General features: G+C 45.2%; 1 protein-coding gene across 1 annotated transcript in view; it reads left to right on the forward strand.

Annotated features, from left to right (window-relative positions):
* The window catches only part of LOC146857670 (solute carrier family 13 member 1-like), a 521,802-nt gene that overhangs the window by 453,291 nt on the left and 42,599 nt on the right, over nt 1–25,912 (forward strand). The gene's annotated exons all lie outside the window — the stretch shown is intronic.

Consider the following 25,912-nt stretch of genomic DNA (forward strand, 5'->3'; position numbering starts at 1 on the left):
TCTATTTGGGAAGGTTTGGGTGGTAAGTTAAATGATTTGCAACCTACTGATGTCATTCCTGAAGGATATTGCAGTGAAAAACTACCTGTTCTGGGTTATGTGAAAACAGAAATGTGTTTTTTAGATAGAAAAACTACAGCCAAATTATATATTGTACATAAAGGTAGATCTCTTTTGGGTTGGAAAGAACAAAGGGCTCTCAATATTGTGCTAAACCCAAACCATCCTCAACAAGTTTTATTGACATCATCTGGGGACACTGTTGACTGGGTCGCCAAATTTCCTAGTTTGTTCAGCAAAAAACTAGGGTGTTTAAAAAAGTTCAAACACCGTATCATTTTGAAGGAAGATGCGGTACCTAAGGTACACAAAGTCAGGAACGTTCCATTTATATTAAGGGACAAATTGAAAGAAGAGTTGCAGAGGCTATGTAATGAGGGAGTGATCGAGCCCATTGAGGCATCAGGATGGTTAAGCCCCATAGTTTTAGCCAGAAAACCTAATGGAAATATCAGAATGTGCATTGACTTGAGAGATTTAAATGAGAATATCTGGATTGATCATCATCCTCTTCCCCGCATTAATGAAATGCTAGCTAGTGTAAAGGGAGGTACACATTTCACCACGTTGGACTTATCCAACGCTTATCAAGTGCTGTTACACGAGTATTCGAGACATGTCACATCTTTCATCACTCCAGAGGGTGCCTTTCAATTTGTTCGAATGCCATTTGGTCTGGCATCAGCTTTGGCTGTATTTCAAAGAGTCATGCAAGCTATTTTAGCAGGGTTGAAGAATATTTCAGTATTCCAGGATGACGTTCTGGTGTGGGGGTGCAATAAGGTCAAACATGATGTGATGTTGGATGAAGTATTGAAGAAGCTTTCGGATGCAGGCCTCACCATAGCCTTGGAGAAGTGTAAATTTGGTTTGAGTGAAGTTGAATATTTAGGTCACACTTTAACATGTGATGGAGTTAAGCCCAAACGGAGCTTAGTTGAAGCCATAGATAAAGCACCTTCACCGTGCGATAAGGATCAACTCAGGTTATTCCTTGGCCTTGCAGAACATTATTCAAATTTGTACACCATTTTTCTGATAAAGTACATGAGCTGAGAAAATTGATGTAAAAGGGGGTCAAATTCGAATGGTCTGAAATTTGTCAATGCAATTTTGAAGAGATAAAGAAAAATATAGCCAGTGCAGTCACGCTGAAACCATCCTGAACATGAATTCATAATTTCTACTGATGCTAGCAATCATGGTCTTGGTGTAGTGCTCATTCAGGCACACAAAGGGAATGAGAGAGTAGCTTTCGCTTCTTGCACCTTCAAAGGTGTAGAGCATACTTATTCCACTATTGAGACTGAGGCTTTGGCGAGCTGGTGGGGTGTGCAATATTTTCGTAATTTTGTATGGGGAACCAGATTCCAGTTACGTACAGACCACAAACCCTTAGTTGATCTTTTCTCCACTAGAGGCGGGGGCAAAGCAACACCTAGGATCGCAAAGTGGTCATACCGTCTTCAAGAGTACAATTTTGAGATAAAATATATTCCAGGTGCCAAAAATGTAAATGCAGATTGTGTATCCAGATTGCCATTAGATATTGAGCAAGATGATGATGATTCTAAATGGATGGTAGCGGAAGTGAAGTGATGTGGTGCCATCAGTGAAGAAGATTGGAGAAAAGCTGTTACTGATGATGTTGTGTTTACTAAGATCAAGAGTGTCTTAGGGTGTGAACATGGGTGGCGACTGCACAAGGAATTTGAGTCATTTAAGTTTATTTGGTCTGAATTAAATGTGGTAAATGGTTTGTTAAGGAGAGGATGTAGGCTAGTGGTGCCTAAGACGTTGAGGGTCAGATTATTAAATATTATGCATGAGGGACATGGTGGCATGTCGGCCATGGAAAGGAGGATTAGAGAGGATTTTTGGTGGCCTGGGATGGACACCCAAATCGAGAGATATGTTTGTGACTGCATACCATGTGCATGTAGTGAAAAGACTCATTATTCCCAGAAACCACCATTGTTTCATCGCCCATTCCAAAGGGTCCTTGGGAAAAACTGGCTATAGACTTTTGTGGACCATTTGATACTTTGAATGTGAGTGAAAGGTTTGCTATTGTCATGGTCGATTATTTTTCTAAGTGGACGGAAGTAGCATTTGTTAGAGAAGTTAAATCCAGTGGTGTTATTTCATTTTGTGAGGACATATTTAGGAGAGAGAGTTGCCCTGCTGAGATTGTCACGGATAATGGTCCCCAATTCATTTCAGATGAGTTTGAAACATTTTTAGTAAGATGGGGTATCAAACATACTAGAACACCTGTCTATCATCACAGGGGCAACGGTCTCGTTGAGCGCTTTAATAGAGTTTTGGTCGAGTGTGTTCAACTAGTGTGTATGAGTGGTGAATGCTGGAGGCGACAGGTCAAGGACATGTTATGGTCTTATCGCACCACTCCTCATTCGGTAACCAAAGAGACACATTTTTGTTTACTCAAGGGCAGAATACCATGCTCAGTAGCGGTACCAGCTTTGATGAACAGAGCAGGGAAATGTGAGGTTGATTTAAAGGGTGTGCTATGTAGAGTGGACAAGTATCAGAAAGCTTACTGTCAGAGGCACAATAAGAAGATTGTGAAATCCAAACGTTTGTTCACCGAGGGCATGTTTGTGAGAGTGTTTATGGATGACAAAGCAAAAAAGGGTTGTTCAAAATGGTCGTGCCCTAAGAAGGTGGTTCTTGTGAAGGGTAATTGTGTGAAGGTATCAGATGGTAAGTGGTGGAACACAAGGAAAGTGGCGCCATACTCTGGTACTGAAGTAACAGTTTCATCAAAAGTCCAACCTGGTGCTGATGCACATGTTACTATTTCTTGTTCAGGTGATGTATCTTCTTCCAGAGTCAGAACTGGTTCTAGACGCATCAGAGTAATGCCAAAAAAATATGATGATTTCATATGTTAATAATGTTAATCTTTTGCGTTGAAAAATTCTTAAATTTCTTAAGAAGGGAGATGTGTTATATTCTTCCTATTCATTAATTTGATATGTATGTACTTTCATTAAATGCTATGGAATGTTTCTGCTTCCTAGCAACCTGTCCTCTCTGATGCTGTTCTGGAATGTAGGCAGCAGAGAGAGAGAGCAGTTGCTGTGGAGAGTGGCTGGTGTTTCCAGGGGTCGATCCTGTGATCTTATTAAACTCTCTAAATCATCACATGTGTGTCTGGCCTCTTCAAAATGTGTAGCCTCTTTTAGCAACAGTATTTGAACCTCTGTTGCCGCCACTCTATGGACAATTTTTTGGAGGTCTGGTCGCAGTAGGTAGACCGCCACGGCCACCTCCCTGATTTTTACTTTTAGGGCCATCCTAGATTGCTTTATCATTGTAAAAAGTCTAGTGTTAGCTGACGGCGCAGATCCCGCATCGTCCGGAGGGACTTCCGCTGTTTTCGTGTACCTATCTGTTTTCCCCTGACTGGTTTGTTTGGGGTCCTCATCGTTCGCTATGGCCACAACAGGGAGTGGGGTTCTAGCTTCCCTTCACTAGGTCCACTGTGACTCAGACTGGAGAATTGTCGAGATTGGGGGGCCTCACCTTAGCCCCAGTAGCGGATCTCGGGTGTTCTGAAGTAGTGCAGCAGTGAAGGAGGATTCCTTCTCATTCAATCTCACATCACCAGATCACTCCATGATTCAGTAAGACCCCAGGGGAGAGTTCTATATCCTGCCAGGTTTCCTCGCTCCCCCAGGTATGACGCCAGGCCCTAAGTCACAAAAGGCCACCAAGTTCCAATGGGGGGCCTCTGCTGCCAGTCACTGCCCCTCTGATTGATTGATTGATTGATTGATTGATTGATTGGGAATTTGTAATGCGCTACTTTGCCCGAAGGCGTCAAGGCGCAGAAGATGGAAAACAATCAGCCGAATCCAGGAAAAAGAAGGACTTTAGGGGTAGGCTTCAGAGAAAAGGAAGGTTTTGAGGGCTCGGCGAAACAGGAAAAAAGATTCCTGAGATCAGGGGGAAGCTCATTCCAGAGTCTGGGGGCAAGGGCAAAGAAGGCCCTGCCTCCCCACCTTGCTTTCGCAAAGCGGGGGACAGTTAGCAACTTCAGACTGGCGGATCGCAGGGCCCTACCTGGGGTGTAGTAAGACACCAGAGACCTAATGCCCTCCGCCCCTGCGTCATGAAGAGCCCGATGGATGATAATCAAGGTTTTGAATTTTATCCTGGCATGGACCGGGAGCCAATGAAGATGTTTCCTGATAGTAGTTCCAGAGGAGCGTCTAGGGGCGTTAACGACAAACCTTGCTGCCGCGTTCTGAACAACTTGCAGCCGATGGACCAGATTGTTGCTCATCCCAAGATAGAGGGCATTACAATAGTCCAAGCGCGAAGATAGAAGGGCAACCGAGACTTGTTTCCGGGCATCAGGGGTAAGGTAGTGGGTGAGCTTTCTCAGCACCCTTAGAACCCCACAGCAGGTGGAGACGGTCCTATTCACTTGCTTGTCAAAGGCAAGTGAAGTGTCAAATAGGACTCCCAAATTACGGGCAACGGAGGAAGGCTGTGGGCATACTCCCAGAGCCGATGGCCACCAGTCGGCTGACCAGACCTCTTTGTTTCCCCCAAACACAAGGATCTCAGTCTTCTCCCCGTTCAACTTCAAGAAGTTTGACGTCATCCAACCTGCCACGGCCCCCATGCAATTCCTAAAGTTAAGGGCCGTAGACCCAACAGATTGTGACAGGGAGACCATGATTTGGGTGTCGTCGGCATACGAGAGCACCTCCAATCCAAAAGATCTGACAAGCCTAGCAAGTGGAGCCACATAAACGTTGAAAAGAGTGGGGCTCAAAGAAGAGCCCTGAGGGACCCCACACTGCAAAGGCTTGGCGGTGGAGCGGAAGTCACCCAGTTTAACCCTTTGCTCCCTATTATTGAGGAAGGAGGTGAGGAGACTGAGGGCCAGCCCCTCCACCCCCATCTCGCTAAGTCGGGAGGCCAAGATGGTAGGGGACAGGGTGTCAAATGCGGCTGTAAGGTCGAACAGGATCAGAAGCGTAGCCTGCCCCCTGTCGACCTTAGCGCGGATGTTATTGACCACCACTGTAAGGGCTGACTCGGTGCTATGCTCCTTTCTAAAACCGTGCTGAGATGGATCAAGCAGGCAGGTTTTATCAAGAAAGGAGCTGAGATGGAAATTCAAATGAGCCTCCAACATCTTGGCCGGGGCAGGAAGGAGGGAGATAGGACGAAAGTTCTTTAGAGTCCCAGGGTCCAAAGTGGCCTTTTTTAGGAGGGGCTTCACAATAGCAGTTTTCCAGGAGGCTGGGAAAGTCCCACTGGATATAGCCCTGTTCATAACCGCCAACATGGGGGGAATTAGAGTAGCCCTACAATTTTTTAAGACTTTAAGCGGACAGGGGTCAAGAGGAGAACCTGACCTAAGGGAGTCCAAAAGTCTCTCAAGGTCAAAGGCCGTAAGAAGAGGAAAGCTGGGGAAAGTTTCGATAGAGGGAGTCATATTCACCGAGTCAGAAGCGAAAGGGCGAGTGAGATTATCCGCCTGGAGGGCTGTGTAAATATTTAATATTTTAGTGTGGAAAAAGGAAGAGATCTGATCACAAAGATCTTGTGAGGGGACTATGGGGTCAGGGTGATGGATAAGGGATAGGGTATCCACAATTTTAAACAAGTCTCCAGAGGAAGTAAGGGAAGAAGTGAGATTGGAGAAATAAGTTTGTTTTTCAGCCAGCACCGCCGCTTTGTAGTTCTTAAGGAGGGTTTTGTGCTTGGTCCGGCCTTCCACATCAGGCTGAGTTCTCCAGATCCTTTCTTGCCTCCTACATACCTGCCTCTGAGTTCTCAGGGAGTCAGAGTACCAAGGTGCTGAGGGACGTTTCCTGGCACTGTATACAGATTTAAGAGGGGCCAGGGTGTCCACTGCCTTTGCGATAGTGCTCGCAAGCTCCCGAGCTGAGAAGTCAATATCCTGTGAGGGGAGAGGCTTGAAATTAGCGATAAAGGGGCCCAAAGATTGGTCAGTCAGGCCCCGGAAATTCCTCTTCTGCACCCAACAGTTTATATCTTCTCTGGGGACTGGAGAGGCACAGGGAGTAAATTCCATGGAAACCGCATGGTGATCAGACCAGGAAAGGGGAAAAAGTGGACCCAGCTCCAACCTGAGATCATTCGTAAAGACTCCATCTAGCGTGTGACCAGCAATATGGGTGGAAGATGAGACCTTTTGAAATAGATTGAAGGAGGCCAGTGAATCCACGAGGGATAGCGTATCGCTGGAGTTTCTATTTTCCAAGTGGAAATTAAAATCCCCGAGAATAGTGAGGTAGGGCCTATTTAAGAAAGGCTCTATGACGTCCAAAAGGTCAGGGCCAAACGAAGATCTGGGGCCTGGGGGTCTGTAAACAAGAACACCGGAAAAGTTTTCTGAGGGAGAGGAACTAAGAGAGAGAAACATGGCCTGAAAAGAGTTATTGGGAGAGGGAAGAGACTCCATACGGCAGGTAAAGGCGATCTTATGTATTATGCCAATTCCGCCCCCTTTACGGCCCTCTCTGTCCTGTCTTACCATAGTATAGCCATCAGGGAGAGCGTTGAGCAAGTCAGGACCTGCTGAGTCAGAGCCCCACGTTTCTGTTGCAAAGACCCAGGAGGGTTTCCTTTGGGACACAAAGTCTCTGAAGGCTAAATTGTTTTTAACCAGGGAGCGGGCGTTGATGAGGAAGTCTAATTCTTTCAAGGGGGTGGGGGCTCTTGAGTCCCCTTTTTCATACGGAAATTAGTGACAGGTTCCGGGAGGGCTGTCCTCGACCCCTTCAGACATCTACAGTCCAGACTACGGCGCAGCTGCCCGGGAGTGAATGTGTGATGACAATCTGACTGGGGGGGTCTGAGAGATTTAAGGGTACTCAGAGGATACAGCCGGGTGCAGGATGATGAACATGAGAACCGGGCAGCATCCCTGGTACCTTGCACCTCCTTAGCGCTGACGGGCGCAGACGGGCGCAGACGGGCAGGACTCTGGCATGACTCCGGCCTGAGTCCGGCCCGTCCGCAAAGCGCGTCCGCTGCGCGGAGGAGACGTCATCCCCTTATATAGAAAACTAGAGCGCGTCCTCGCGCTACAATACCCCCAATATGGCCGCCAAAGCCAGGTTCGCCTCTCCGTGAGCAAGCTCTCAGCGTCGATGCTCAGCTGAGAGCTGCCCGAGAGCGACTGGTCGAGGAAGCACCTAAGAAAGTAAGGCACACAAGTTGCAGTCTCTGGGGGAGATTTTACACACCAGGCACCAAAGTTACCACAGACGTGCAAATCAAACAGTGAAATAAAAAGCTTGTTAGATCAGGCAAGTCGAGAAGTATGAATTAAAATACACAAGGGAAGGGTGCAAGGAAGAACCTCCCGGCTTATCGCCTCAGGAGGGGAAAGTGCGGCTGGCTAACGCGATCCCCGGATCAGGGACCCCTTATATAGGAAACTAGAGCGCGTCCTCGCCCTACAATACCCCCAATATGGCCGCCAAAGCCAGGTTCGCCTCTCCGTGAGCAAGCTCTCAGCGTCGATGCTCAGCTGAGAGCTGCCCGAGAGCGACTGGTCGAGGAAGCACCTAAGAAAGTAAGGCACACAAGTTGCAGTCTCTGGGGGAGATTTTACACACCAGGCACCAAAGCTACCACAGACGTGCAAATCAAACAGTGAAATAAAAAGCTTGTTAGATCAGGCAAGTCGAGAAGTATGAATTAAAATACACGAGGCAAGGGTGCAAGGAAGAACCTCCCGGCTTATCGCCTCAGGAGGGGAAAGTGCGGCTGGCTCTCACTTCTCAGGCCTCCGCACACCTATACTTCATGCAGTGGGCCAGATACTGCGGGGGGAGAGGTGCACACAGCATCACATCAATTCACTCAATCCCCTGACGGGATCTCCCTGGCTCCGTAGCAATGTGTGCTGTCACCCCTCTTCCAGGCAAGGAGATATTCTCCGCGCACAGGCTCCCTGATAGTATATGGTATATGAGCCAGAAAGGGGCCCATCATAAGCCTCTGTTTTGGCAGCACAGGGTCCGATTCCTCACGTCACCCTTGCTCCCGGCCTACAGTCATTAAAGGTCCTGGGAGGGTGTTGGCCAATCCGCTACAGTCCTGGCTTTGCCCCAGCAGTCTACACAGTCACCGGATGTCACTCACCATCGGGACCGCAGATCTCAGGTCCCCAGTGGCGCTCCATGCAGCGGTTCAAGTGGCGCTCCACCTCGGGAAATGATCTGTCCTGGGAGGGTCCCCCGGGCTCAGGCAACTCCCGGCGTAGCTCCTGCTCTTCCTGGATATCTGGACCGTGCCTCGGCTAAGACCAGGACCGCACCCAGATGTCTTCTTCACAGCTTGTACTTTCAAGCTTGGGCGCCGACAGTCGCCCCAACTGATCCAATATCGCAGGTGGGACGGACACCCCCAGCCTCGGTACCCCACCTGCCTTCAAAACTGCGCTTCCTCGAGCCATTTACTCCCAGTTGGTCACCATTTTGGAGAGGCATGCTCCTTGCCGAGACATCTGTGTCAGGCTGTCGCTGTGCCTCCACACTGCTTGCTGGAACCCCGTCCTCGACTCAGCGTAGCCATCAGAGCATGGAACAAAGGTATTAGGGGCTCAATGGGGGTCGGTGGTCGGATATATGCTGGAGCGGAGATTATCTCAGGCACATCTAGCTCGTCATCTCGTTTAGCACTCCATAATTTCCAGTCACATCTAAGTCCAACTAGATAGACGCTTCTCTGTGCAAGTAACCTCACTGTGAAAACCCCCCTTAGCCCTATCTGGACAAAACTAATCAACTGATAAACTCAGCCATCCCTTCCCCAAACAAATGTACAAGGCCTGCTTTCCTGCCTCACTCCTAAAGGCTGCTGCATCCATTCTACTTCCTCACTTTGACTGCCAATGCTGCACCAGCAATTATGATTTGCAGCTGGTGCATCAGTGATTTAATCCATGTTACTACGAGTGTCACTAATGTGCCAATGCTCTGCACTGGGATCATAGAAACAGTTGTTTTTAGTGCTAATAAATGGCAAATTGTAAGTAGCAAGGACTATATTTAGAAAAATTACTATTATGCCTGTACTTGCCTGGCTGTCCCTTAAGACGCCAAGAGCACAGTTCACCCTCTCTGGGCATTATACATGGGAAAAAGTGTACCCTGTTACATAGTAAAAGCATATTGCAAGTCACCAAGGAGTTCCGTTACCATATAGAGGAAGGTCCCGAAGGCTGAGTTCCTTTATAATGTTGCGAAACTCAGTTGACTTGCAATATTCTTAAAATGTTCGGTGGGGGTTACTATATTCCTTATAATAAATACATGCATCACTGTTCCCACAAACTGCTTAAATCCTTAGTATATTGCTATTCACATAAAAGGAATAGGATCTTTGCGCACTTGAAGAATCAGTAGTACAAAATGAAACACCTAATAGCACTTTGATATTTGTTTCAACGAGTTATTAGAATCCATTTAATGCAAGCCTGATTAAAATCATTATAGCTCAGAATGTTTAAAACGGTCATAGAGATTTTCTTTCCTAAACTTTCTTGTTCCTACAAAAAATAAACATATTGCCATAAATATCTCCATTCTGCTGATCACTGTTCATTTAGAAAAACAGATCAGAAGAAGGAAGAGCCAGGTTTCTTTTTTTTTGCTTAAACTAGCAGTTTTAATTTTGCTCCATGGTCTGTCTTTCTCCTTGGCTACTGGCTCTGACAGTTGGTATTGTGATGTTAGAATTCAACTGTAATAAGTTATTACAATTCATCATATATGTAATTTCTTTATTACAGGTGACTAAATATGTCACAACCTGCCTGTACTCAGGAAATTAGAGATGGGCTTTTTTTACAGGGACTGCAGGCTAACATTTATTATAAATCACTTTATTTTTTAATTGGCCTCCCCCAGCTCTGTGGGCGGCAAATCTATCCTTCTATTATTTTACCAGTATCTGGGACTCGGAATTAAACAATTTTTTAGCCAGGCCAACTCCACTGCAACCCCCTCTGATCCAGTCGCAGGCTGTCTTATTTCAAAATTTTATAGTTTTCTCCTCTCTTTTCTTTCTGCGCTTTTTAATTTCCCCTCACTTCTGACTCCTTCATGCTTTCTTTTTAACATGATGTTATTCTACTTATTCTAAAACAATCTAGTCTTTATCCGTCAATGGTTTTTGATTTTTGGCTCAGGTTCCTGCTCCCCTTTCATTCATTCTAAATTTCTTACACTCGATGGGCACCACCAATTTTCAGCTTTTTTTGACAATTTTCTTTGTTTCCCTCTTTTCAGTTACTCTTCCACCCTACCCACCCCCTAGAAACCTCTTGATGCCGCTAATTATGTTTATTCAACTTGTCACTCTAAACTACTCTTGATACTTATTCTCTTGGATATATTTGATACCTTCAACAGACTACCTTGGATCAGGCTTTTGTGCTCTCAATACTTTCTTAACATGGCATTGCTTGGATATCTCTGGCTTGTTTCCTTGCATGTCTCTCTAATTATACTGTGTTTTCTGGGGTAATTGTTGATTCTACCCTTTTGTTTAGTTATTTTATTAGCAACTTTTGAAGAATTCTTACATGTATGCGCTTAAGAAAGTAATTGACAATAAACATGACAGTTGTTGATTCCAACGATTGTGAACCATTACTTAAATGCTATGGCATTCAGTACAGGTCCCCACTGTTTGAAATCCTTTTTTCTGATAGATATTTTCTATTTCAGATCCCTGACCTTTATAATATCTAGGCGAAAGATGGGATCACGAAGATATTTCAGCATAGCCTCAGTGCACTGGCAGCTGATGATGTGTGGCTCTGCGTCGACCCTGCTCCGTCCCAGAAGTGAAGGCTGAGGGCACTTTTAAGCGCCACCGGAGTCCACAGACATTAGTTCCTTTCTGTCAGATTACAGGGTATCAAGAGGGGGAACATGGCGTCTGCGTGTTAAGCAGCTGCTGGCGCCCCGCGGGCTGATCCCGCAGCAAGGACTCACCTCTGCTTTGACGCTTACCTGGCTGTCCTGCTGGGTCCTCATGACTGATGGAGCCTCTTGCGGGGACCAACGAGCTGGCCAGACCCCAGGCGGTGACGGGGCCGGCCTGTGGGATTCGGTTGGAGGAGGCAGCGGAAGGGCTCCATCACTGCAGGTCGGCTGGCTCTTGTATAATGGGAAGAGGCAGCACAAGTCAGGCTGCCAGCTGGAGCTCACCTGCACCTACACCACGGATGCCTACAGAGGGATTATCATGCTCGCAGTCCCAGGAGATATCAGGAGTCTCGGCTCACAGGAGGAGGCTCAGAAAATGGCACTGAAACAGGGGGTAAGCCTCAATCATATGGAGAAAAGTGTTTTAACTACTGGCAAGACTGCTGACAGGGTTTCAAGGTACACATTGTACACAAGGAATGTAGAGGCTGCTAAGGTTTGTATCACACCAGACCCGCCTTCTGTGGTGTCCCCGGTTTGAAAAAAGTTGCAAAAAAGGGTAAGCGATGGGTGGCTGGTGGGGGGGTCCCACTTAGCATGTTACTGCCTACTGACTGCCGCAATACAGCCCACAGCTGTTCCCTGGTGGCTGCAGTCGGGCTGTGGAGGTTCCACCACCCATATTGTAATATGGCGGTAAGGAGACAGCCACCGCTGCGCCCCCTGCAAGTCTGGCGGTCTGTGGACCGCTAGACTCGCAATCACGGCCTAAGCATATTGTAGCCCTCAGACCGCCGCGGGACCGTCAAGGAACGTGGTTCCCTGGCGGTTGCGGTGGTGCAATGGCAGTCTGACTCTCAAAGTCCTAATAGGGCAGTCATACTGCTGGTGCGGTGGTGGCTGGACCATGACTGATGTGACCCCACAAGTCTTGCGGTCCTCGGACCACCAGACTCGTAATCAAGACCCAAGTCCTGTGAGGAGTGTGCCCTGATGCACCTTAAGGCCATTCAGAAATGTGAAGCAAAGCTGCACTACATCAAACACTACAAGAAGCCACATAATACCCATTCCCACTAAAAGTTTAGAGCATGGGCCCATTCCACACTCTTACGGCCCGCACCTACGATAGGTGTTGATTGTGGTTCAAGTATTCAGTCAAGTCAAAGTCCAAACAGAAACACAAGAAGTCCAAGCAGGCCGTGTCCCAGCCTCTCCACTCTCCTTCTGAGAAGTCACAAGAATGTCAGTTGATCCCAATGCACCACGAATTTCAAGGTCCATTGGCAAAACTGCAAAAGATAGAGGCATTTGAGGAGGCCTTGTTATGAATCTTTGCCACCCTGCCTCTGTCGGTTGCAGGCCGGCTGGCACTGGCTAAGATGGTAATGTTGCCCCGTCTGTTGTATTATTTCATCAGGTTACCTTTTGTCATCCCTTGCAGCAATTTTTTAAATGCTTAATTCTTTACTGACAGAGCTGATTTGGTGCTTGGGTGGTGCAGGGTAGACCTCCTTAAGATGCAGTTGCCAACTGGAGAGGGCAGGATGGGTGCTTCAGACTTCAAAGGTTATTGCTTTGTGGGACAATTACAATGGATATCCTGCTGGTTGGCAGGTTTGCAATTAACTGAAATTGACATTGAACATATGTTACGACTAGGCACAATACATAGATTGTCATTACCTTGAGTGTCACCGCCCTCTTACCAATCATGGCTGCTCAGTAATGCATTAACTTACTGGAGAAGTGCTCTTAACTATGCGTACTCACTTCCACATTATGCTCCTAATACGGCACCGCGGGCCTGAAGATTCCTGTGGGTACACTCATGTCGGCCCGGGTTGGGACCTTGGGAGAGCAGTGGGATCACAACGGTGTGGGACCTCTTCACCGAAGGTGCCCTAATGACCCATCATGATTTTAAACATCTGCATGATCTGGCAGATTCCCTTTTTTTAGCACACACCAACCTTCTTTGCTATGTTCGTACCCACTGGACAATAACAGGGACAGAACCTGAGACTCACACTCAGATACAAGCAGTTTATGAGATGGGTAACTGCAGATAATAAATGAAATAGCTGTACAGGAGTTTACCTGTTCATTTACATACCTCTTTGAAACCTATACAGACTACATGGGAAAAGGATTTGAATCAAGTCTTGGCTGATATAAAATGGCACTTTCTCCTCGAAAACCTGAGTATATTCTCCCACAATTAACATTTTAAATGTACTCAATTCTCACTCATACATAGAGCTTATTTAACACCATTAAAGCTTCCTAAAATCCCAGCTGAAAGTCTAAAGAATCTTGTAACACAGCAAAAGCTTTAGTATTAGTTAAGGACTGAACCTGAGCTGTTAGGTTATTGACAGCAGAAGAAGTTACTATGGACTTTTCCATTTTCAAGAATTTGATCAGACAGGACCTTGTGGCATCTCAATCTGTCAGGAACTGGTCTTCTGGGGGTCTTGGAGGGAATTTTCTTGACTTAAAGGTAAGGCTTACCACTACCAAAAGCCGCCTCTGAATCAGATACACTAATGAAAAAAACACTGCAGAAAGGCTTTGGAAGCCAAATGAGGAAAGCTTCAGCTCTTTAGGGGAAACAATTTGAACCCAGAAAAACTTTAAAGATCCAGCCAGATCAATCAGCAACTATAAAGTAGGACATAGCAGAAGAATAAAAGGATGACAAAGCGCATTCTATAGCAGAAAAGTAGGAAGCATTGCAACAACCCAGTCAGATGATCTGCCTCCTATATATAGACCTAGTACTCAGATAGCCTGGAACAGGAAGTGACTAAGTAGGAAGTATTTCCCTATATAAGTGATTTTTGTAGGAATTAAATGCTGAAAAATATATGCTTCCCTGCAGATAACAAGGAATAGAATATTAAGGAACTAAATATGGCTCTAGATTAAAACGAACCCAATCAAAGATTGCCGCCACCAAGCCTACTAAGGTTAGCAATTTGTAATAAAGAGCTAAAAATGATCATTAGATAATTTTTTCAGTAAACAATGACTATTCCGCCCAAGTGGGCAATGGCTCTTACTGATTACAAATAATCATAAATATTGAATTCATTCATTCCCTAGTGGTCCTTTGATTGACTTTATTATCCTCCCGTAAAACAAAGGAAGATCAACACGCAGCACCAAGATATAATCCAACAATGGAATACGGTAAATAACCCCACTAATATTCCCTTAACAAAGACAGATTAAGAAATCCTAGTCCTTGGCCTCTCCTTTTGTCCTGTCGTGGGTCATGATTATGCCCAGGCCAGGGTAGACTTTGGTTTACTACTATATTGTGAAAACTACTATACGGATTTATACCAAATAAAAAAAAGTGTAATCTCTGGAGCAGAACCTGCCTTTCTCCTAAATTTTGTGTAATTCTGTCCTGCGGTTCGAGCGGCAGGAGTATCTAAAGACTCTAGGTAATTAACTTGGGAAGCACACTTTTTTTGACCTCCGCCTTTTCTATGCCCCCCAAATGTTCCATGTACAACTAGAATCACAGGCACACTTTTGGGGAACATTTGGTGAATATTCGTCAACCGGCACAAAAGTTATAGGCAAGTCAAAAAACACTAAAAATTCCCTTGCCAACCAAAAACCCATACACACCCTGAACCCTAAAAAGCCCCTTGCCACCCAAAAACCCATACCCACCCTAAACCCTAAAATTTCCCGTGCCACCCAAAAACCCAACCCCACGATAAACTCTAAATATTTCATTGCCACCTTAACCTCAAATTCCTTTTCACCCTAATGCCCATACCCCCTAACCTTAAAGAAACCCTTTGTCCCCAAAAACCCATACTCACCCTAAACAAAAAAAAATTAACTTGCCACCCAAAAACCCATACCCATCCTAAAAAAATACCTTACCTCCCAAAAACCCATAACCACCAAAAAAAAAAAAAATTCCCTTGCCATTCAAAAGCCCATAGCCAACCTAAACACGAAAAATTACCTTACCACCCAAAAACACACACCCACCTTAAACCCTAAAAATTCCCTTGCCACCCAAAAAACCCATACCCACCCTAAACTTAAAAAACCTTGACAATCCAAAAACCCATACAAACGCTAAATCCTAAAAAATTCATTACCATCGAAAATCCCATACCCACCCTATACCTTAAAAGTTCCATTGCCAGCCAAAACCCATACTCACCTTAAACCCTAAGAAATCCCTTACCACCTAAAGACCCATAGCCATCCTACCCCCAAAAAATCCATTGCCACTCAAAAACCCATGCCCACCCTAAACCCAAAAAAATTCCTTCCCACCCAAAAACCCATACAAACGATAAACCCTAAAAAATGAATTCCCACCAAAAAACCCATACTTACCCTAAACCCTAAAAGTTCCCTTGCCAGCCAAAACCAATACCCACCTTAAACCCTAAAAAAACCCTTGCCCCAAAAAACCCATGCTGACCCTAAACCCTATAAAATCCCTTACCACCCAAAAACCCCTACACACCCTAAACCCTTAAAAATCCCTTGCCACCAAAAAAACCATACAAACAGTAAACCCTAAAAAAATCATGCCCACCCTAAACCCTAAAGGTTCCCTTGCCACCAAAAACCCATACCCACCCTAAACCATAAAATGTCCTCCCCCCCAAAAATGCACATCCACACTGAACCTTAAAGACTCCCTTGCCTGGCTGACCGCCTTCATGCCTGTATTCAGGAGCTGGTTCATCCTGACCAAGCCGGCTTTATGCCACACCGTTTCACCCGGCATAATATCTGGCGAGTCTATACACAATTGCAAAAGCCCCGGAATTGGACCGCCCTTTGGCCCTCCTGGTAGCCGACATTGACAAGGCATTCGACTCCTTAAGCTGGTCTTACTAATTCCAGCTCCTTCGTGCCCTCAACTTCGGCCAACATTTTTTGTCCTATATACAATTATTATACACCGGGCTCTCGACTTTTGGTGTGGGTGGCAGGGACGCGCTCGATGTCTTTCCCAATCCGTCGTCGTACAAGGCGGGACCCTGTGATAAGGGGGTTTGATTGGTCCATAGACAGGTCCGATAGGATCGTGTTCTACGCAGATGATGTGCTCTTCCTCCTGACAGACCCAGGATTTTCTGGCCCACGAATACTTCAGATACTTGGGGAAACTTTGGGCCTCAAAGCTAATCCTGCGAAATCAGTGTTTTTCCCGGTGTGTGGCGAGCAGGGTCATATGACATGGGCCACACAACTGAGGGTTTCCAATATTTAGGGGTCTACATTTCACCAAACCCAACGATATCCTGGTCCCGAAACATTTGTCTTATGGTGTCCCGGCTTCGGGAGGAGACATGGGGATGGTCGCTGTTCGGACTGTCAGCTTTTTAAAAAAATGGTTTCCCTCCTGCATGTCCTGTACAGGCTCTAAAATTACCCATAGCCCATCCCACAGACCTGGTTTACTCAAATGCACTTCTGAATGGTTTCCTGTGGGGGGTGGGGTGGTCCGGATCACCCTACGAACCTGTACTCAGTCGACATACTGTGGTGGGATAGTGGCTGCTGATATCTTTGTGCACTACGCTGCATCCCACCTCCTGAATATAAATGAGTGGTGGTACAGTTCGCACCTGGACCCTGCTTACACAGTTGACAGATTAGAAATGGGTAACTCTTCCCTCCTTGAATTTCTTTCCAGCCGTTCCAACCTTGGACATCTGCTCCCGGCATGTAATACTGTCATACAATTTTGGAGCCACAGAGTGAAGAGGATGGGTTGGGAGGGACACCTGACCCAGGCAACCCCCCTGTGGCATGGAATCCTTCCGACAACTACAAACAGATTATAGTCTTCATCGTACATAATTCTATAGATATCTCCAGCGAAGACATGCCTTGACCCCCCCCCCCATTCACTTGCTTGAGAACATGCCAGAATTCCACCCGCTTGAGGGACGCTTATTAATGGGGAACCTGGGTACCCACGAAATTCGGCAAATTTATCAGGCCCTGGTTACTCATAACCAAACAACAATACATACCACACAAGGCCGCATGGGAAGCGGATGTCCCAGATCTCACTGACGACAACTGGATGAGGCGTTAGCTAGTGCCCGGGGGGCCACCATTGCCACGCAATACTGCCTCATTCAATTTAAGTACCTCCACATGACATATTACATGCGCTCCCGCCTATGGAGGATGGGTGTCATTTCGTCTCCCGCCTGTCTGCGCTGCGGGGAAGCCAAGGGGACATTTCTGCACACTGTCTGGAACTGTGGGTCACTGCAGCCACTCTGGTGCAGGGTCTCCTCCTGCCTAGAGCAGGTCCTATCCTGGAAGCTGGCACTAGACCCCAAACTATTTCTTGTTCGCGGTACAGAAGGCATTGGGGAGAACCACTATAAGCAGCATTTATTATTTTTGGGCCTCACAATGGCAAAGCGGGTCACTGCTCAATCCTGGAAGGGGACGTCCCCGCTACTAATAGGCAGGTGGAAGAGGGCTATGGATGACTGCTTGGCAGCAGAGATAGCCGTATATCGGGCGGGAGGTTGCCCGTAAAAGCACAGGAAGGTGTGGTCTTGGTGGGCGGCATGCCGTGGGATTGATCTGCCCCCCCCCCCCGAACTACCCTTAGTTGGGTAACATCCTCCAAGCCACAACGGACACCCACAAGGTGGGATACTCCAACAGCATACACACATAGAGCAGGTATCTCTTACAGGGGGGAACACTGTGTAGTCTGAGCCATGTTTTGGGGTTTGTCTGTATGTTCACAGACTGTACTGTTATTCCAGATACTGGGGTACTATCTGGAAATGTGCAGTATCCAATATACATGCAACTGGTTTTGCCGCAATGTACCACTCAAATTCAATAAAGTTTGCTTTAAAAAAAACTCCCTTGTCACCCAAAAACCCATACCCACCTAAAACACTACAAAATCACTTGCCACCGAAAATCCCACACCCACCGTAAACACAAAACATTCGCTTCTCACTCATAAAACCTATACCTACCCTAAACCCTAAAAAAATCTTTACCGCTAAAAAACCTACACCCACCCTAAACCCTAAAAATTCCCTTGCCATCCCCAAAAACATACATCCCCTAAACCCTAAAAAATCCCTTACCACCCAAAAATCCATACCCACCCTAAACACTAAAAAATTATTTACCTCTCAATAACCCGTGCCCACCCTAAACCCTAAAAAATGCCTTGAAACCCAACAACCCATTCCCATCCTAAACCCTAATATCAATATCTATATATATATATTACCTATTGGCAGTTGTCAGTAGGTACTTATAGTTAGGACCAAAGTTTCCATAGAAGCGTATTTTGTTTTGCCAATAACTTTGCCACCGCTTGACGAATCTTCACGAAAAAACATCCCCTTTTTGGTTCAGCTGCTGTGTTGAAAGTGTGGAAACTCAAAAACCTACTGAAATGATACTGAAATTTGATTGGCTGCCAACACTTCAACCAGGAAGTGTTGACAGTCATCTTGGGACTCGGTTGAGCCAAGACCCACACAAAATGTAAAAAAAAAAAATGTAAAGGGGACAGGTTAGAAACACCCTGACCCCCTAGGCCTCTTGTAGTGGTCCCACTGAGCCCCCCAGGGCAAAAAAAAGAATTTTAAAAAAAACTTTTCAGTGGATCTGTGGATCCGGCCTAATTGTTTTTAAAAAACGAAGCATGGACTCCCGCGCTCCGTTCATTATCCACCCCAGGTGGGCCAGGTCCTGGGTGCATGTTTTTTTTATAATGGAGGGGGGCTCAATATTACCCCGGGGCTCACCACCTCCCCGGGGCTTCTTCAAAAAATTGAAAGCCGGACGGGTCTCCCTCGCTGCCCCGGGGACCTCCATCTCCTGGTGGCTCATAGTTTTATAAATGGAGGGCCTCTTAGATCCCCCACCCAAGCCCCATGGACTGCCACCTCCCCGGGGCTTCATCTATAAACAAAGCTGGGTGTGCGGACCCCCCTACAGCACTTCGGGCTGCCACTTCCCCAAGGCATTCAATTTACATAATGCAGGGGGCGACCAGGACTCCTTCACAACCCTGGGGACTGCCACGTCCCAAGGGCTTTTACAAAAAACAAAGCAGGGGCAACACGGCCACCTCGTAGCACTGGGGACCACCACCTCACCGGGGTTAAATCACATTATGGAGGGGGCGTGGCCTTCAAAGGCCTGTAAGCAATCGTGCCGTCTGGGACATACAGGAGGTAACAGGAGAAGTTGTTGGCCCCCCAAGGACGTCCTTGTGGGCCAACTACTCTTCCTGTTACCCTCAGTAAATCCTACAGTGTGAGAATGCTGAGAGGTCTTCGTGGCCCGCCGCCTTTCTCTACCACTCTGCAAACATGCCTCCTGAAGTCCCCTTGGCTGCTAAGGGTCCTTGGGGGCGAATAACCCATCCAGTTACCTCCAGTAAGTCCCACACAGCAGGATTGCTAAGAGGTCTTTGTAGGACACACCCCCTTTCTCCACCACTCTGCAAACGCGTCTCCTGGCGCACTAGTGGTTGGGGAATTAAATCCTCTTGTATGCTGAGGGACCTTGGGGGCCAAGAAGCCCTCCTGGTACTTTCTGTAAGTCCTACACAACAGAATTCCTTTGAGCTGATCAGAGGCCCTGCCCTTTTTCTCCACCACTCTGCAAACACCATTACTACTTCATAGAAATTCATGTAATATGTGAGGTCATAAGCAGTGCATTACCGGGCGCGATAGATCGGCTAACTATAACTGCTGAATATTACTGTTTTTTTACTAGCGGAACCTGAGCCTAATTATAAGGCCCCTGCTTTCATCATTTGGGCTAGCGGCGCTATATAGATGTTAAAGTTGGGCTCAGGCACAATCCCTGGGGAACTCCCTCATTCATTTGCATCAGTTGTGACTTGAAAGGGTCCAAGCAGACTTGTTGTGTTCCACTGGGAAAGAAGTCCCTGATCCAATGTAGCACCCTAACATGAAGTCCAACCTCATGGAGTCTGCAGATTAGGTTGGAATGGAAGAGCGTGTCAAAGGCTAAAGACGAACCCAGCAACACCAACATGACCGGGGTTCCAACATCTAGAGAGAGCCTGATGTTATCAGCAACAACCAGCCAAGCAGTCTCAGTGCAGTGTAGCTCTCTGAAACCTGACAGCAAGGGGTCCGACATGTGGTGTTCTTCAAGAAAGGTTAGAAGCTGTTTATTAATACACCTTTCTGGGGGGTTTGCAATCAAGTAGAGGTAATAGCAAAATTGGTTTGTATTTGAAAAGGATATTGGGATTTGCTGTAGGTTTTTAAGCAATGGGATACTTGAGCACTCTTCCATTCCTTGGGTACTTTGGCTGTGTTCAGTGAGAGATTGTATAAATCTTTGACTACAGGTGCCAAATACGTGGATAGCCTAGCCATTGTCCTGGGAGGGCTTTGGTCGTGAAGGGAGCCAGACTTGATGTGGGACAGCATTTCCAGTACCTGGTTCACCGAACAGAGCTCAAAGTCACTCAAGCTGGACGTGGCTGTTGGATGAGGATAGTTTAAGTACAGTTTGTTCGCAAGGCAATCAGGGCTGACTGAAAAATTATTTTAGATTATCTCTATTTTAGCTTTAAAAAAGTGAGCTAAGTCATTGAAAGGACACAGTAGTGGAAGTACAGGCATGGGGTTTCACAAAGATATTTAAAGTGGGGCAGAGGTGGCCGGCCGTCAGAATCAATAAACCATGTAAGCCAGGATCAATGGGTTAGTCATTTTAAACCCCAATACGCTTGTAGTTTAGAGGACTATGAGACGGCTGAGCTCTCATACTCTTATTTCCATGGTTCTGCTTTCAATGAGGCTGATGTCAGCCTTGCTCTGGGAGCTGTAATGGGAGGTAAAGCTCCGGGTCCTGACGGAATCCCAGCCGACATATTCCTTTTCGACAAAACCAAATGGAGTAATTATATTATGATTTTAACAAATGAAATTGCCAAGGGTGCACCAGTCCCGGACTCATGGAAAGGGGCTGAGGTAATCCTTGTTTTTAAAAAGGGGGACAAAACTCAGCCTGGAAACTACAGACCAATCAGCTTAATAGATTCCTTCAAAAAGATCATGGGACGACTCATACTAAATAAGGTTCAGGATTGGGTTGATGAGCAGGGCATATTATCACCATTCCAGGCAGGGTTTCGGGCCCGTATAAGTACTATTGATCAGATATTTTGTTTCACAATGCTATACTGGAAGACAGTGGTCCTGGACAAGGGCAGCTTATACGCAGCCTTTGTGGCCCTTAAGTCAGCCTTCGACCTTGTCTCCTGCAGCAAATTATGGGTAGTACTGCAAGATCTGGGGATGCCCCACAAATTATTATCCCTCATTGCTAGACTCCATGAGGGAAATTACGCAAGAATTAGGTGGGGCAAACAGGGGCAGGCCACAAATCCCTACCCTGTAGAAAGAGGGGTGCGACAAGGCTGCGTAATAGCACCAACTTTGTTCTCGCTGTTCATCAACGGGATCGCAAGATTTCTGGAAGCCACCTCCACTGATGCCCTTGCCCTAGCCGGTGTGAGAATGCCCATTCTAATGTTCACGGATGACACGTTGATAATCGCTAAATCACCAAGCGGTCTGCAACAAGCCCTGTCACTTTTCGAAGAGTTTTGCCAGCTGAGGGGCTTGGAAATCAACGTGTCAAAAACAAAATGTATGACTTTCAACCCTCACAGATCGTTTAGAGGAGGCGTGGTGATGAATAAGCGACCCTGAGAACAGGTAAAAGATTTCACATATCTAGGTGTTATAATGCAGGGAGACATGAGGTGAAACAAGTAGCTTGACTTGGCCACGCTGAAACACCGTCAATTGGCTGGAACCCTGCAAACTGAGTTTAACGCATCCTTAACTAAACCAGTTAGCCCTGTTCTGCAAATATATAATACGAAAGTTGTTAGTTCCGTGTTATATGGGGCAGAGCTTTGGGGATTCAAGAACCTTTCTAAATTAACTACCGCGGAAAATAGGTTCCTACGGAAAATTACTAACCTCCCGCAAAGTACCCCAGTACATCCGCTGCTTCATGATCAAGGTAGGAAGGCATTGGCCGATATAGCCAGATTGCGTCCCTTGCTATATTGGCGGAGAATCTGGTCAACACTGGAATTGACACCCTATGCTGCGGGCCTTAAGGATTTAATTAGAGCAGACCGCCTCAAAAAAATCAAATGGTTGCAGGAAATTAGACTCATCTTAATAAGTATTGGCATGGCTACTCTATGGGAGGACCCAGAAAGTACCCTGTTTCCTACTAAAGCTTTGTTGAAGGAAAGATATTGGGGTTGGGTGACTGATAATAACGTTAGAAGCAGCGACTCCTCAACACTAACGGGGCACTCTCTAGATGTGAAGCCATTACAAAAGCTGGAACCATACTGGGATATTATAACCAAGCCAAATGATAGAAAGTTATATTTCCAATTTAGAGTTGGCTCATTACCAGTAAGGTCGTTCTCGGCAAAATGGGACTTGTTAGCCGACACCTCTTGTCCCATTTGCCATGCACATTTTGAGTCTTTGGCCCACCTGTTATTTGCTTGCCCAGCTTACTTAGCCCCGCGTCGCATGTGGTTTTCTCCAATTTGTAAATCTCTGGGAACTAGAAGAAATGATATAGCTCTTAGACTACTGCGCTCAGAAACAGTGGCACCTTTTGTTATTGCCCTGGCCAAATTCCTAGGATGGGCTTGGACTATTAGATCTCAGACAATTCTTGCTGTGTAGTGTTCTGTATTTGCTTTAAGTACATGCTTTCAGTTACTTGGCCGTCATTTTCACCCTTAGACCGATTTTCATTACAATGTCATTAAGGAATTGTATGCAAGGGTAAGGTACGATATTAATGAATTTCTTTGTAAATTGTACAGTAAGTGGCACTAGGAACCAAACATGTAATGTAATATCCTGAAGTTTTTTAACTGTTTTTAACGGATTTTATAGTTTTATTGGAAAGTTCTATTTTAATGTTTTATTAACTATAGGTCATGATTTATTTTTGTACTTCTGCTTTGATGACTAAATTGTCGAATAAAGCTAATATGACTGACTGAGATAATTAAAGCTTTGTATAACTCTTTAGTGGAGTTACCCACTTTGTCGATTGTAGAGGCTAGATGTGCTTTCTGTGCTTCCCTAATCAGATTGTGATAGCCTCCAAGCCTAGTCCGATATTCTGCTTTGTCCTTAAAGGATTTTGCGTTCAAGGCGTTTGCAAATTGATACAATGGAGCTGGGCTTCTGGCAGAAACAGATATTTTAAAAAGAGCTATTTGATCAAAAAAAGAGATTAGCGAATCATGGTAAGCAGACAACGCTATGTCCACATTTGAATAGGATGTAACTGGGGGAGCTTTAAAAACCTCCTTGAAGGCAGCAGAGGTAACTATTTTCCAGGGGGGCCATGGCCTGTAAACTGCTTTCACAGGTTTTTCTAGGGCACTATTACGCAGGATGAAAAACATGATCAGATAATGGTCTGACCAGGTAAAAGGAAATGGAGGTTCACATGTTACTTCCTCAATATTGGTAAGGATAAGATCCAACATATGTCCTGCCCTACGCGTAGGGCCGGATACCATCTGCTTGAGCCCTAGTGATTCTAAATCTACTAAGAGTTGGGTACACTATCTAAAACTCAACACCTCACACGAGTATATTCGCTTGCGAATTTTCACTAGGCCATCGGCATTTGTAAGTGGAGTACATCACACAGGTGTCTTAAAACCAAGTTTTTTTTGATAATTGTGTTTTTTTTTGTTCAGTTGGCATCGCCATTCAATAATTTTTTTTTATACCGCACGATATATTATCTATCCGCCACATTCAGTGGATGTAGACTAAACATCTCATTATACATGCATAGATGCGTTCTTTCCGGTTTCCCGAACTAAATCACACTTGCAATCTTGGAGTACCATTGGCACTTAACAGATCGCTTTCTTGAACCATTTGTGCTCATAAGCTCGATTTTAGTAAACTACGGTTAATTTTTCCACATTTCTCACTATAGATTTCTTGTATTATTTGCTCTCTATTTTTCCAGAACTCATTACCCCCATCGTGGTACTAGCGGTTTATTCTAATTTATCGCATCCATGTTGAGGTAGCATTGCATTAATACATAATCTTTACGTCAAACTATTTAGCCTTCAAATGTGAACTTTATATTGTAACACTCACATAGCAGATCGTAATTCAGTTGTTATTATTATATTCACCGTAGAAAACTTTATGGACATGTTTTCCTTGTTCTAAGATGGCGCTTACATAGACAAACGAGTAGTCTAGATTTAACTCCGGTAGTCCTTCCTTAATGTTCATGCCTTTGGACCAGTCACTTTTAACGCGGCATTCGCGGCGTTCTCTTTCAAAACTTTGACTGCGGTGCACAACGATATATCTCCGTTAATCCATCAATAGGTAAGGCGGTTTTTTCAGTTTTCACATTTAAAGGCTGATTTATAGACTCGTCAATATCATTTCTTAGAGGTCTCTTTCATGTTTTTATTTTTCAGTATACACGAACCTCACATCACTGAGGTAAGCACGCTATAATTCTATATATTCTTGGATGAGGCTTCAGTTGAGCCTTAGTATTTCTTACGTTCTTGCCCATTATTTATCGCTCATTCTGTGTGTTCATGTCATTTTTTACACAGTGTGTACTCCCACCTATATCAAGGTAAGCGTATTTACTAACACCTTAGCACTTTGCAATGACCATTACTTATGTGCCGTCATGCTAATTTTATCACCCACCCTCGGTTTTCTTTAGTGTCCACCAAACAGAAATCCAACACAGGTAGGATTGAATACATTCAAATAGAATTCAGACATAAATCAATGATTTTGAGCCACCGGAGACATAATTTCTTATACATGTGTTTATTTTCATTTCAGATTTTCCCCTGATGAAGGAACCATTTGGTTCCGAAATGCATTGGGCATGCGCATACTAAAATGCAATTCAGTGATTGTGAAATGTATTGTTTAAAACAAATGATTATGTAATACAAAGATATTATGTATGTGATATCATTCAACATGTAAAAAACTTTATTGAGCAGCACCGCTTGACATTGTTACAATTGAATGAATTTATGTTGTTATTGCAAGAAATAAATTGAGTAACTTGAACACAGTTGGAACTCATATAAGAGTGTCGCAGAAGACACCAGGTGAATAGTGCACAGCTTATCACAAGTCTAGAGCTTGTCATTAACTCATAGGAAGTAGTGACAGCCCTGCAAAACCAAACACACTCCACATCAAATGTCATGAAAGCCGCGTTGGACCAGAGAGCGCTGAGGGCGTTTAAAGCAGAAGGGAGATTGCGAGTGTGACGCATTGAGTGGATGTTTAAAACAAAGTAAAAGCACAGAATGACCAAAGTTTAAAAAACAAATAGCAAAGGCAGTTACATGCAAGTAACCTTACCAGCAGCAGCATACAGTTACCCAGCAGCCCTACCAAGAAGTACTCACATGGAGCAAGTTCCAATAGGAAGCACTTGAAAATGAATAAAAGGGTGTACAACTGAATGGTGCAGGAGATACTAGGTGCAGCAGAATATTCCACCTTTACAGCACCCTTGCGAGAACCTTTATCGGCTACAGTCAATTCAATTCAATTCAAATAGCTTTTATTCGGTTGATATACATCAACCATATAAGCACAGACATAATAACAGTCAACATATAAAAACAGAACTATCCTTGATATAAATACATGGGGATTCATAGGCATATAATAGTCCCAATATATAAAGTGCAAGTGCATTATTACAGTACAAATAAATATCCTTATACACTGGCAAACAAAAGCAATAGGCAAAAATTGCCT

The sequence above is a fragment of the Triturus cristatus genome, chromosome 3_2 (assembly GCF_964204655.1).
Source record: "Triturus cristatus chromosome 3_2, aTriCri1.1, whole genome shotgun sequence".
Taxonomy (NCBI): domain Eukaryota; kingdom Metazoa; phylum Chordata; class Amphibia; order Caudata; family Salamandridae; genus Triturus; species Triturus cristatus.